Below are 15,266 nucleotides of genomic sequence, written 5' to 3' on the forward strand. Positions count from 1 at the left end.
GCTTCTTTAGCCTCATCATAAATACACGTCTGTGATAAGGTAGCTCTGAAACTTCCATTTGCATTTATCAAGTCAGGTTTTCACACAGACATACATAAGGTTATCAAAATTTAGGGTGCTCCACGTATAAGCTATTTTCATGTGTTAATTTTTAAAAGATAGATACATCAAAAGACTGCAGTATGCATTTTGTACTATGGCAAAACTGTACACATGCTTTATGTGTGTATAACCATATGTAAAGACAATATATGCACAGGACTACTGGGAAGATCAGGTAACTTTATTCTAAATCAGAGAAACAAAATTAAATCACCAGGTTTGCTATTTTTTTTCTGTTCCCCACAAGTTCTACTCTAACAGTTGTCAAGACATCAAAAATCATCGCACAAAGAGGAGCCTAACAGTTCAGAGAGTCTGAGCTCTACATTTCAGAGAATATCTTACGTTCTTTGAGTGCCTGGAACAGACACACGGAGTAAACTAACATAGATACATAAGCTACATACGAAAGTTTCACTCAACATCTGCTACAGAACCTCTGTAAACCACTGGTAACATATACTTCAGGTTAATTCGGAACAAGTATGCTTTAAATGCATCAGCAAGTTTCCATTTATTTATTTCATTAAGGTTTATTAAATCAGTAAGGCAGAATATTTCAAAAGCATCAGCATGAACTTTTTTAGTAGTTCCTTGCACTGCTTGCTAAAGAAGGCCTGTATCACCAGGAGGAGATATTAAAGTAAAATATTTTTTTAAAGTCTAATGTGAAGACTCTGAGGAAGGAGACAGATAGATAGATATAGGAAGAAGAGTTCTAGGCTACAAAAACTCTTTCCCTTCCTCTGATTATTATATAACATAAAGGCTCTCGCATGGGAAAGTCGGGTCCTCTCTGCCACCAAGGACTATGTTTACCACGGAAACTACCATTACCGAGTAATCTGAAGTCACTTGGGTAACCTGACCGTAACAGCGTGTGGTAACCTGGCCAGTACATAACTCTATGAAACGACAGAAATACTAAACCGAACAAGATTAAATAATCTGGCAGAATGAATGAGAAAGGGCAGACATGTTTTGCCTCTTTTGTTTTTCCTCATAATATATTACATTTTGCCTGGTGCTTTACAATTATGTCTCCACAAGTGAGAGAAGGTAAAGATTTTATAAAGGCTGAAAAAATTATATAATAACAAAGACAGCATGGGAACGTTGAGGGATCAGACGAGGAAAAAATATATCAACTTCACAAATACATATGAAGCTAAAGCATACTGATTAAATATTATTAAATATTTTACTTGGTGCCTTGCTTCAGCAGACCCAGTAAAATGAGATCCCTTTTTCTTTAAACATTTTTTCTAATGGCTGAATATAAAAATATTGCCTTTCCATGCTTCTGAAAAGCTACATGTATTTAACACTGATACTATGAGCTTCCATCGTTAGAATACAAATCAAATACAATCCGCGAGACAAATTGTGCCCCGAGGAACAAGTATGTATCTCAACGGGAGTCATGAAAAGGCAATGGAGATTTTTCATTTATCAAAAAGCATTGTTCTCGGATGTCACTGGCACAGGTGTAGAGCCTCATCAGAAGTTCAACAACAGTTTTAAATTCCTTTTCCCAATGTAAAATTTAGGTACACTGTCAGGTAAGAGAATAATAGATTAAACATGTTTACATATATTTGCCGATTTCTCTCTTGTTGTTTGTTACAGTACTTCAACTACTGCTTCTCCAAAGAAACAAGACTGACATTAAAAGAGATATATTTGTGGTTAAAATGCTAGGAGGCAAAAAAACGTGCTCTGAATGTATTAATTGTGAATGATATTATACAAAGATAGTTTACAGAACTCAACTTCCCAACCCCAAAGGCTGCAAACCTGTTATTAAACACCTAAAGGAAAAGGAAAGAATCCTAGAGGCCAATGGTCCTGGGCAGGTAGGTAGTTTTTAAAGAAAGCTCAAATAAATATAGCCCGTGACGGAGAAGAAAACTAACAGTTGGGGTTTTTTTTAAAGCGGAAGATGTATTTTTAGACAAAATGTATGTATCGCACTATAGGCTTGCATTACCATGCCATGAGCTGGCTGCGTCGCTAGCCAAAATTTCTATGTGATCTTTCTATCAAGTCAAACATGAACAAAGTTGCACAGATCTGACAGGAATGTAGAAAAGACAACAGTCAATGCTGGTGAGATACACCTCCTGCAATAAGAGAGGAGCTTCAGGTGAGGATTGAAGTTATCATAGATAGCTGAATGAGTATTACTGTTGTGAGAAAATGCCTCCTTTAAGAGAAAAAAAAGCTTTTTCTTTGAAACTCAGTATACTGAAGGAAAGAGAAAACTAGGGTTTGAAGGAGTTCCAGAAGAGTTAACCTAAACACAAATATTTCCCAAGTGTAATAGAAATAATGTTTTCTGGGCCCCAGCATTTCTGAGTGTATGAAGATCATAATTTGCTCTGTTAAAGCTCCTGAACATGCTAAGTGATAACTAGACCTAAAATGACATTAGCATCAACTCCATTCAATTAGTACCCCACAAGTTTTGCTGGTATATCTACGAAAGTGGAGTCCAACTTACTGAGTTCAAACAATTTTTGTAACTGAGAAACATTGTGAAATAGGCTATTTCTAAACCTGTGGAAAGGCAGTTTCCTTAGTGTATCCTCCATTACTTAGTCTACCTACTGATGACTTACTATGGTCTCCCCTATTGAGTTATTTGTAATTTATTTCTATATCACACTTTTCTTTTGCATCTAGCCGATAGAAATGTTTCCTGTAGCTATTTAAAACATAGCAATCAATATTGCATACAAAATGAGAAGTGTTTACAGCTTTTTCCAGAACATTCTTATTTGGAAATTTTTCACACTAACTATGGCACATGAAGCAAGTTGTAACTGTGAAGTCAGAAAGAACATAGAACCTCTAGGTTTTTTAGCTTTGCGTCTGGCTTTATCTAATTTTCTAGGCAGAGAGATAGTGCCAGATAAAAGAGAAGCAGATTTATAACTAATTCCCCACACTTATCAAAAAAGAGAGGAAAAAAGTATATTTTGGAGTTTCTTTTCAAATTGAGCTACATCAGAAGATGTGAAAAAGTCACTAATGTTCAAAAGCACTCACCACTTCTCTTATACATAGCAGCAAGATTAATAAATAATTAACAGCATTTCCAAAACAAACATACCTCAAAGACATGGGCGTCTTAATTCTTCCGAAGAATTATTACTTCAGCTGCCTTTCTGTCTTCTGGTCTTGAATTTGTTGTGTAGCCTAGGAAAAATAAATCTCAGCTTACTTTCAAACTGAAAGCATAAGGCTAGACCCAAAGAAAAAAAACACCAACAACTTAATAGCATTGCAGTTAATTCCTCTGTAATCCTACCTCATTATCTTAAGCAAATAAATCTCTGAAAAGGATTGCCTTATTAAAAGCGAATTAGAAAACTGAATGTCATCTGTGCAGGGAGACATTCTCTTAAAATGCAATCAGCAAGGAAGCTCATAAATAGGGCACTATATAAAAACATTCCTATCAGGCAATCCTTAGCAGATTTTCAACAGATGTGTATGTAACTATGATTTCACAAATTCCTAAAATAAAATGTGTCAACGTTTACCACGAACTTCCAAGAGTCTAAAAAAAAGGACTCATTTAGATTCTACAGAAATAACAATATTATAAAGATATGTAAAATGTAGCAAGAGTATCTACTGAATTGTCATACCTCTCACTCTTGCATGTCATCATGTTTGATTTACTGAGCACAACTTAAAGAAAAAATTTAAAAACCCAAAAAAGGTTATTATGTTTCAGTTTTATTTCTAGAACCATATAAAATTCAAGAGGCATAGCCCCTAGGTGCATCGCAACACTCATTATACATTTTTAGAAGTGCACGTGGACTGTATAAGCAGTGAAGAAGTAGTGCATGCTATAAAGAGAAATAGGAGACAAACTGCTGCAGTCGCTATCATTGTTAGAACGTTGTAAGTTTTCTCAAAAAATATTTACCAATTGTAAGCATTTTTTCTTTATATATTAGTTAGAAATACAAACATGGGTTATCAGATCCTTGGAAAAAAATAAAAAATCAATACTATTACAAAGATTTTTTTTTATTAAGAAGTAACAACTTTATTATTAAAAGAAAATAACAGATATCTGTAGGAACAGATTGCCCTTTGCATTTTTAGCTGCATTAGTATTGAAATTCTCGGCTTCACTTTAAAATACTCTTCTTAATCATCCTTTGAGTTACTCCTTGCTTCAAATTACTTGTCTATCTGTACCAACACAATCAAGTTATTTTAAAAGTAAGCAACGCAGAACACGTATTTCTTGAAGGTTTTGCAAGGATAACAAAACAAAGTGAACCAACCTCTGGAAGATGATTGTGTCATATGAAACCACAATACAATGTGGAAAATATTAATGAAGATGGTATTCAAATGAAAGTAATAAAAGTCAGACAAAGCCAAAACAGAAACTAAAAACAACTAGAAGGGGTTCATCGGAGTTTCGTTTATACCCACAAGCCAGCAATGTAGCAAGTCATAAAGAAGTCAGGAGACTAATTTCTGACAATAGCTTGTTCTAAGTCCTGTACTTCAGTATTTCTCAATAAAAGTATATAATCATACAGACATGAATTTGACCACATGAAAGCCAACGCACGCTACAGAAACCAAAACAAAGCATCCAGCATTCACAATGAGATGCAAGAAGTGGCATATATTATACTATTGTGTAAGATTCTTTAAGACCTGGGAGACTGTGTGTTTCAGGTTCACAAAATTAAAATAATCATACTGCTACCATTAGGGCCAAATCTTAATTTTTAAATATTTGTAAGTCAAAGTGGCCTTGACTTGTGGGTTTTGTATTACTTTTTCAAATGGTAATATAATGGAGTCTCATACAATTTTTCATATTGCTCCTTTTGATAACAATTTTTGATGCTTGCAAGGTTCAAGCTGAACCAATGTGTCTTCATCCAAGGGCTCTCTTCATCTGAGTGCTATAACATTTTCATGGTACACTGAAAATAAGATAATGGAGTGACAGCAGTAAAAGTAACTCTTGCTTGAATGATGTATCTTTTAGTCAATTGTTAGGTGAAAAGTGGCAACAAAACAGATCCTTTCTTTCATACAGACATCTTTCTTTTTCTTATTGTCCTGGTTTCAGCTGGGATAGAGTTAACTGTCTTCCCAGTAGCTGGTACGGTGCTGTGTTTTGAGTTCAGTATGCAAAGAATGTTGATAACACGGATGTTTTCAGTTGGTGCTCAGTAGTGTTTAGACTAAAGTCAAGGATTTTTCAGCTTCTCATGCCCAGCCAGGGCATAAGAAGTTGGCACAGGACACAGCCAGGGTACCTGACCCAAACTGGCCAAGGGTGTATTCCATACCATGGGACGTCCCATCTAGTTTAGGAACTGGGAAGTGGGGGCAGGGAATCGCCGCTCGGGGACTGGCGGGGTGTCGGTCGGCGGGTGGTGAGCAATTGCCCTGCGCATCATTTGTACATTCCAATCCTTTTATTACTACTGTTGTCATTTTATTAGTGTTATCATTATCATTATTAGTTTCTTCTTTTCTGTTCTATTAAACCATTCTTATCTCAACCCACGAGTTTTACTTCTTTTTTCCCGATTTTCTCCCCCATCCCACTGGATGAGGGGTGGGGGGGGGAGTGAGCAGCTGCGTGGTGCTTAGTTGCTGGCTGGGGTTAAACCATGACACTTATTTAGATACATTAAGTAAGTAGAAGTCTTCAAACATTTTGTTTCATGGAACGAGAGCACACATTTTAAAGTTGTTTGTAGTCTCTCACACACAAATCCTTACACCTTTGTATTGCTAGATTAGGTGGGGTATTTAATCAGATTTATGAATCTGAGACTCCAAACAGTAATGCTTTCAGGACTTAACTTCTCTTGTCACTTTTTAGCTGATATTTTCCATTAAATTCTCATTATAATGAGACTGTGATTCTAGGAGAACTGTTAAAACATTTCTAGTGTAAAAATTGCCAGATTTTAAACTAGATTTTACTTCACTCATTTACTTGACAATAACAGAACTGATGAACATAGTTATAGGATAGAATAGACTATTCAGTTGGAACGGACCTACAACAATCATCTCATCCAACTGCCTGACCACTTCAGGGCTGACGAAGAGCTAAAGCATGTTGTTAAGGGCATTGTCCAAATGCCTCTCAAAGACTGACAGTCATGGGACATCGACCACCTCTCTAGGAAGCCTGTTCCAGTGTTTGACCACCCTCTCGGTAAAGAGCTTCTTCCTCATGTCAAGTCTAAACCTCCTCTGACACATCTTTGAACCGTTCCTACGCATCCTATTCACTGGATCCCAGGGAGAAGAGCTCAGCACCTCCCTCTCCCCTTCCCCTCCTGAAGAAGATGGAGAGAGCAGTGAATCACCCCTCAGCCTCCTGTTCTCCAAAGCAGACAAGCCCAAAGTCCTTAGCTGCTCCTCACAGGACATTCCTTCCAGCCCTGTCGCCAGCTTGGTTACCCTCCTCTGGACGTGTTCAAGGACCTTCACGTCCTTCTTAAATTGTGGGGCCCAAAACTCCACACAGTACTCAAGGTGAGGCTGCACCAACACTGAATGCAGCGGGATAATCACCTCTTTTGACCTAGGAACACATTTGCAGTTATTTCTTACAGTTCTAGTTCAACAGAGCATAAGTAACTATAAAATGTAGCCTTACTTGATACCTATCTTTCCTGAGCAAAAGGTCTGCAAGTTAAATAACCTGTGATCCTGTGATGCATATTTTTTTTTCTTCTTCTTTTTTTCCCCTTCTTATTTTAGATGGTATAATTAAGGACATTTACTATATAGGGCAAATCCCACTTGCCTATCATTTGATCATTATAAGACATTAACTTTTGTATAGGCATAGAAGTCTCTAAGATAGAGAACTACCATTACTCCTATTTCTTGACTGAAAAAGAATGCAGCATTCAGGATTCTTACCTGTACCTAATAATTAATCCTTAAATATTTAGCAGAATTACTCTTCACTGGAGAGCAAATCAAGAAAAAAAGTACTCCTGTTTCACCAAATCTAGTATTTCTACTCACTTCTGAATAGGCATTCTTAAAAGTTTTTCCTCACATACCTGCTTCTGTAAAGATCCATAGAAATACACAGAAACTATGAAAATTAGCTATACCACTAAACCAATTAAGCTTTAAGTATAGGAGGTCAGGGTCAAAATGTTGGTAGTGTATATATGACTCAAAGGAATATAAGAGGTTCTTGAAAATCATGTATACAAAAGTTCAAAGGAGAAGTGCAAAGGAGAAAGGAATTGGAGGGTGAAGGAAGGAAATGCAAATAAATATTTAATAAAATAGCAATTAAACATGATTGTTATAGGTTTTTTCTTCTCAACAAAAGCAGGCAAAACTTGTCAGAAGTTTTAGAAACTTAGAAGTGTTAAATGTTTAATAGCATTTTACTGTTTATAGATTAATTCTAAACAGTGAATTAAAAATGTTATCTCCAGTTTTACAGACATCTATATTTTACTTTATTCATCATTTAAATTGTATATGATTTCAAGACCAGAATGAAGTGTGCTCAATCCCATTCTGACTTAAAACACTTTGCTTAAAAGAAATTCCACAACCACTTAAGTCCATACTATCAAAACAATTCCTAATCGTCTATCCAAACATCGCTTGGGAGTGAAAAACTGGAAGCATAATGTGGGCATAGACAGCAGCGTTCGGGTATCTGTAATGACGACAATTTACTAGAACAGTCTTATGGTCATTTGCACTAGCGCTTACTCATGTATATACATTAGCAAACAACATTTAGAGATCACATTAGAATTCCATTGGAAAAAGTGACCCTTCACTTACTAAAGTATTACATCCAATTTACGGGGAAGCCATAATAAATTAGTTAGCTAAATCTCTGGCTGAAATACATCATAGCTGTGTCTTACCAATTAACCTTTCAATGCACAAAAACCCAAATGGTTTCTAATAATTTTGTTTCCAACTCTTTGTAAATGGAAAGCGTTCTCATTCATGCAGAACAACTCAAACACTGATCTCAATTAATTAAAAAAAATTGTAAAAAGAGATGAAAAAGATAAATTAGAATATATTTTAATATTTAAAGAGAATTTAATTTCCATTATTTACTCTTATGTAATTAACTAAGGTAGCAGTTCCCAGTAAAAAAAATACTGTCAGTGGGAAGGGACAACCAATCTATTAGCAATGCAAACTTCTGAATAAATAGGAACTTTACTGGAAGGCTTCATTTCGATTTACACCTTGTGTATGTTATAGATACAAGCACACACACATAGGATAACTACTATATATTTTCATATACCTTATGTGTTTAAGAAGAAGTCAGAAAAAGTAAGAACATTCAATCCTGCCATCATCAGAACATTGTGCAGCTTCCCAAAACAAAATCTGATCAAACGCAGGGTAGCTTCCTTTAGCAAAGTTGCGTTTTCTGACACAAATATAGTCTGTTGTTAAAATTCCAGACGAGTCTAACCATGACTTACTCTCAATTCAGACAACAGTCTCAGCCTTCTGGCCGCAGTGACATTTTAATTTATATTACCAAAAGGACAAAACTAAATGTCTAGCACCAAGAGAAAACCAGACTTACTAAAAAGCAAACAGGCAAGAGAGGAATACAGTTGTATTAAGCCGAAACAGGACAAAACAGAAAGCAGAGGAACAGCTTGAGATTCACCATAGCAGTATCATAAATTTTCTTCAGAGAATGATAGTGAAAGCAAAGACTGGTATGAGCTCATTTTCCTGTCAAACAATCAAGAGTGATAGCAGATAGCTCCCCTTGGATATAAAGAAGCCTTTATAGGAAGACTCTGCCTTCCTTCAGACTGCTTGAAGTCTGATGATGTTCTTCACATAAAAAGAGACATCCCAAGATAAAGGAAGCAAACACTATTTTTAAGCCACCACTTAGAAGATCACTTCCGAGCTCACAGAAGGTCTCACAGCGTATTCTAAATTACACACTGGCATACAATCTTTTCTTCATAAAGTATAATCGGGTCTCAGCCTGTGACTCTATGTTGAAAACAATCTGTGACTTGAGGGAGAGAAAAGGACTTGAAACGACTGAAGGCTTTCCTGAGCGTCCAGCGCTGACTGCAGTTGTCTGTGTACGAGGAAAGCACAGCAGCCAGCTAGTCCGGCTTAGGAGCAAAAAGGCAGAGATGGGGACACAACAGCGCCTGCAGTAGGAGAACGTCAGAGAAATGCTTTGTTTTCCTCAGCTGAGTTTTAGCTGCCACTACAATGTTCTTTAAATTCCAAAAAACCAGTAACTAAAAAAATAAAGAAATGAAGACTTCTCTGTCATCTGGAACACAATTTTGAGGCGAGATCTCCCCAGTTAACAGTCTGATAAATTACTTCCTGCTGTATGATCATGAGCAGTTTAGGCACATTTTGCTTCAGTTTTCTAACCTATCAAATGTGCATAGCAGCATGGGTTTTTTCTTTGCCTTTTATTCCCTTTCTTTGGCTCACAAGTGGATCAGGCACTTGCCAAGGCCTGCATAGGGTGAAGCTAAAGAAATACCCTTGGAGTTTAGCATAACACATTCAGAAATATATTACGAACGAAGGATGACTATCGCTTGTGACAGATGAATTCAAGGCTTAAATGTTTATTCAGCCAAATCTGAATGTTTCCTAAAACTGCTTAAAAATAATGCTCTCCTTCAATCTGATGTATTCAAACTTTTAAGGTAAGAGCACAAACACAGAAAAGATTTGCAAGTAGAAAACACCACAGTACTGCTGTTGACTGCTTCCCATTCAAGAAACTGCAAGATTGCAGTGGTACAGTGTTACATTAGGGCCATCATATAATGCCTAAAAATGAGAGAGAGTGAATCGGTACCAGTGAGATTTTTGTATAACATAGTGAGCATGCCATCCTGCCTGTATTGGGAAGTGCTTCTCTTATTTGGAAGGAATTAAGGTGAAAGATGGACAAAATTCCTCTAAGAAAACACAAATTCACTTGCTTCACTTGTTCAGTTTGGAATTTTCTTTCTCTTCCTTACAGCAAAGGAGTAGCACACTATTCAGAAGATCTGAAAGACCTGGGTTTGGAGTTCTGAAGTTTACAAATGTCTCCTTCTAAAAACCTGGAACACAGCACTTGTAAAGAAAACCGTCTTCTGGGAAGAAAGATTTCTCTAATATTACAGGACAGACATGCATTGTTATTTCCCCAGGTGACCAAGGAAAACAAAAACAAATGGAGACTCTACCTCTTCTAGCCTACCTTTTCTCTTTTCAGTTTTGGACAGTATACATCAGAGTCTGCAGACACAAAGTCAGTCTTCATTCTGACTTGCTTTTCAAGAAAATCACAGTAATTGCCAAGAAAGCATTCTCAGTACCACTATAGACATTTTAGAACAGACAAAGGAAGGTAAGAAGCAATATTTAAATTTTAGGAGGCTACTAGTTTTATACAAAAAGAAAAATATGTGTCCATATACATAAAACATTAAAACAAAGTTACTTAAACCATCCTAAATTAAAAAACCAAACCACACTAGACGAGATTTTTTTTTGAGAGGAAACAAACCCCCAAACCTATTCATCTTTAAAATGTAAAGATAGTTTTTTTCTTTTACTCCTAGAGGAACACTGTTATTCCATGCCAGATGAATCCAGTCTGCTTCTGTGACCAAAGGAATCTTCTATGTGTTCCCTTCCCCCAGATGAGCTTTACCTCTTAGCCCTGCATCCTTTTATCTACTGACTTCATATTAGTTTGTACCTGTCTGTACACGTACTTCTTTCTATTGATCTGTTTATTTGGGTTCTCCAAATCTGTTGTGGAGGGTACGCAATTCAGCTGTAACAACACTCCTAAAGCAGCCCCAGACACCATCTGCCGCATTTGTGTTTCACTTTGTGTCCACCAGGACCCCCAGATCCTCTTCTGCCCAGCTGCTTTCCAGCTGGGCAGCCCCCAGCATATACTGCTGTGTGGGGTTGTTCCTCCCCAGGTGCAGGACTTGTGGAACTTCGCTTTGTTGAACTTCAGGAGGTTCCTGGCAGCCCATTTCTCCTGCCTGTCCAGGTCCCTCTGGATGGCAGCACGAGCCTCTGGCCTCTCAGCCACTCCTCCCAGTTTTGTGTCATCAGCAAACTGGCTGAAGGTACACTCTGCCCCGTCATCCAGATCATGAATGAAGATGTTAAGCAGGACTAGACCCAGTGTTGACTCCTAGGATTACTGGCCTCCAACTAGACTTCATGCCACTGACCGCCACGCTCTGGGCCCAGCCATTCAGCCAGTTTTCAGTCCATCTCACGGTCTGTTCGTCCAATCCATACCTACCAGCTTCTCTCTGAGGATCTTACAGTAGACAGTGTCAAAACCCTTGCTGAAGCCTAGGTAGCCTTGCTGATGTCCACTGCTCTACACACATCTACCAAGACAGTCATTTTCTCATATAAGGTTATCAGGTTGGTCAAACATGACTTCCCACCAGGGCCCATGGACTTATCTATGCCCTGTTTGCTTAAGTATTCCCTGACCCGATGCTCTTCCACCATGGGTACACTTTCCTTGCTCCAGTCTTTCCCCGTCTTTGAGGCCCGAGATACCCGAAGGCTGGTCTTGGCTGCAAAGACTAAGAAGGTGGCATTCAGAATCTCAACCTTTTCCATGTCCCATGTCACCAGGTCCCCTGTCTCATTCCGCAGCGGGCCCACATTTTCCCTAGTATTCCTTTTGTCACTGATGTACATATAGAAGCCTTTCTTGCTGTCTTTTGACATCCCTGGCCAGATTCAATTCTTTTTGGGCTTTGTCCCTCCTAACAGCATCTTTGCAAGCTCAAACAATACCTTTATATTCCTCTCAGATCACCCGGCCCTGCTTCCACCTTCTGTATGCTTCTTTTTTGTTTGAGTTTGCCCAGGAGCTCTTTGTTCATCCATCCACGCAGTACTCCTGGTATTTTTGCCTGACCTTCTGCTTGTAGGGATGGACTTAATAAAGTATAAAACTGTTAAAGTATTTATCAAATGGTTTTCTCAGCAGTGTAACCCATGGAGACAAATTCACAAATCTATGCATACAAAAAGTACGTTTAATAATATTTAAGTAAAACTCGTAGGAAATCAACATAGGCAGTAGGTAGGCTCTACAGTGATAGTATTGTTCTCATTTTATTCTAAAGCTACCAACAGAAAGAAAACAACAGTGTAGCTGCTAAACAGATTAAGGGAATATTATGGATCTGTGCAACGGTGTTGAAGCGTTGCCTCTTCCCTCTTCCAAAAGCATTTATTATGGTATTTCTGTGAATCACTTACTTCCGAGGAGTATTAGAAGAAGATCTCTCCAAGGACTGGTAAGGTCCAACACGTTAAGGTTCAACAACTGCTGTAGCACGCTTCTATCCAAACAGCTAAGGGCTTTCAGAGAGCATATACAGGAGAAAACTTTTGCTCTTTACTAGTAATTCACCTTTGCTTAAGTACCCAACTTATTACTTTTCAGACTGCAGGTAGTTAGTTCAATTCCCAATAAAGTAAGGCTTTATGTACATTCAAGAAGTACTTAAACTAAAGCAACTGATTTAATGCTGCTGTCTGGATCATTAGTGTGCTAGCAGGGGACTCCCAAATCACTAGTTTAAGAACTGCTACTCAGTTGTTAGGGAATTTTTCAAAGTGCTGCACCAGCACTCAGATAACTTCAAAACATAAAGAACTTGTCCTGTACGCAGCTAGTTACTGACACTTCTCAATTACTGTGATGTTTTACACACATTTTGCAAAAGTGCAAGAACTGCACAACGTGAGGAAAAAGCAAAACATCAAGCCTTCAGTACTTATTAAGTACTGTAATTGCAACAATTGCAGTTACCCCGGTGGTTCTGTTGTGGGCCGATTACGTGACCGCTCCTGAGGGATACACAATATTACAGAACAGTAACGAATGAGCACCTCAGCCAGACTACCAAGTCCACTTTGTGAAGGACAAAATACACGTCCAAGAGGGGCACAGAATACAGCCAGTGAGTGTCCTGTAGCAGAGAGCATTTTTTTCATTTTAAGGTTTCCTTCCTTGGAGCCCATGTGAAATCACACGACGAACAGAAGCAAGCCAAACAAACTGTTATCTGTGCAAACACATCCACACACGTTTTGTGCCACGTACTCCCACACTTACATAGACAGCATCTTGGTAATTTTGAATGAAACTGTTGTGCTCTTAGCATAAGAAGATGACTTAGTCTATTCATTTATGTAGGTAACACCTTTAGCAGCCAATTTTACTAAAAATCTTGTATAAAATGGAAAGTATAAAAACTTGGGGAAAAGCACAGCAAAAAAGTCATCATCACCACCACCTGCTGCACTGGACAGACTCTCTCCCCCATTTTAAAAAGTGATGACTTGAAACAAGTATTCAAATTAATATTTAGATTAGTTAAGCAACTTGCACTTTCTCTTACTAGTTCCAAATTTATCTGCCATTGCTGACGTCCAAAATTCTGCTTTTGCACAGTACAGATAAAATCTTTGTACACCCTGGAAGTTGGTCCTGTCTTCTCTGAAATAAGAGAACACAACTTCCACTCACAATAATTCCAAATAATTCTGCAGGGATGATGACTGTAGAGAGAGAACGTATTTGGGTTTCCCTTTCATTTAGCAGTCCGAGTTGTCATAAGAGACTGCTACTTAGGATAGCTCCTGTCTTTCTCCTCCTGTGCTCCCGGAATACCACTAGCTGATAGGAACAGAAATTAGGTTAGCTATTAAGCACAACTTTCTTGCTGAAGTACTTTTTCATTTTCTGTGGAAGAATACAGGAACCACAGGCTGAGAGGTTGCTACCATTTTGCTCTTTGTTTTTCATAATGGAGTAAGAACTTATGGGGGAAGAATACAGCAATATGGAGACATTTCCACCTACAGAGGAAATGAGATGCTTTTCATCTGACTGAAAAGATAGCGAATGACATATGAAAACCAGTAAAATCTTAGAAATCCCTCTCTCTCCCCAAGAACCTGAAAGGGAACAAAAAGTAAAATTGCAAGTATGTAGAAAATGTAAACAGAAGATATGAAATCTCATTAAAATATTGCGTACCTGTTAAAAAAGTAAGATGAAACTCTAGATCCATTCTCATTTTACTAAGGATGTAGATCTCCCAGGCTACATTATAGTACCTCTTGTTTGTGGGTTAAGTCTGCCCTTCACATATTCAGCACCATAAAGACTTGTTACAGTCAGCGGCAGCTGAGTTATCTCAGAGTTCTCACTGGCATTGAAGCAACAGAAAAGTTCTGTACAAATCTTAACTGGAAAAAAAAATTAGAGTGAATTTATCAGGTTCTTCTAATAATATGTTTCCTTGTCATTGCAGTTCCTACATTTTGTAGTGTTTCTCTTAGTAAGGCACTTTTTTAATATCATCATATTAAATATCTGAATTTCTCATAACATTATTAGCATTAGCACATTCAAAGGGTTTTGAAAATAGAACCTGATAAAGGTTATGTTTACACACATACTTCATAAGTATCTTAACAGACTGTGAGTGGATTAATCTGCCAAAATTTAGACCTTAAAAATGTCTTCAACAGCTAGTCACTTAGACTCTTTTCAGGGTCAGTGGAAGGAAACAGATATCTGTGCAACTCATTCTAATTTAGATGTCTGTAACAGGTCAGACAAGTTGCTTACTTCTTTCCATCAATTATAAAAGCTATGACCAGCCTCACCATCAAAAATGATTTTTCGGTAAATATTCTGGTCCTCATGCTAGACTCTCGAGCCCTTTTTAACATGTCAAGCTTAAGTTCTAGCTCTGCCTCCCAGGAACTTCAGAAAAATGTTATGCCTATAGTTCTGGTATTCTGTACTGCCTCACAACCAATTAAAGTTTCCAGAACTGAACAGCTGAGACATATTCTCTCACATGTGCTTTACTGCAGCTGAAGTCAGTCTTGGGAGGCAAACCATATGTAGACAAATTACTCCATCAATATCACATACCTTGCCCTCCCTCTAAACGACACAAATCCTAGAGGTTTTCATGAGTGCTGATCCCCCCTCCAATCTGTCCGTCTAGCATCACATTATCTACTTTTTTGGTGATATTCAAAGTATAATTAAAACAATGCAAAACATACCA

General features: G+C 37.8%; 1 protein-coding gene across 4 annotated transcripts in view; it reads right to left on the reverse strand.

Moving 5' to 3' along the window:
- The window catches only part of CDH18 (cadherin 18), a 512,714-nt gene that overhangs the window by 301,175 nt on the left and 196,273 nt on the right, over nucleotides 1-15,266 (reverse strand). For all 4 annotated transcript variants that reach the window (XM_049823983.1, XM_049823986.1, XM_049823987.1 and 1 more), the window contains exon 3: nucleotides 3,218-3,303. The gene's annotated coding sequence lies outside the window, so the exon portion shown is untranslated. The remainder of the gene's footprint in view (nucleotides 1-3,217; nucleotides 3,304-15,266) is intronic.

The sequence above is a fragment of the Accipiter gentilis genome, chromosome 20, assembly GCF_929443795.1.
Source record: "Accipiter gentilis chromosome 20, bAccGen1.1, whole genome shotgun sequence".
In the NCBI taxonomy this organism is placed as follows: domain Eukaryota; kingdom Metazoa; phylum Chordata; class Aves; order Accipitriformes; family Accipitridae; genus Astur; species Astur gentilis.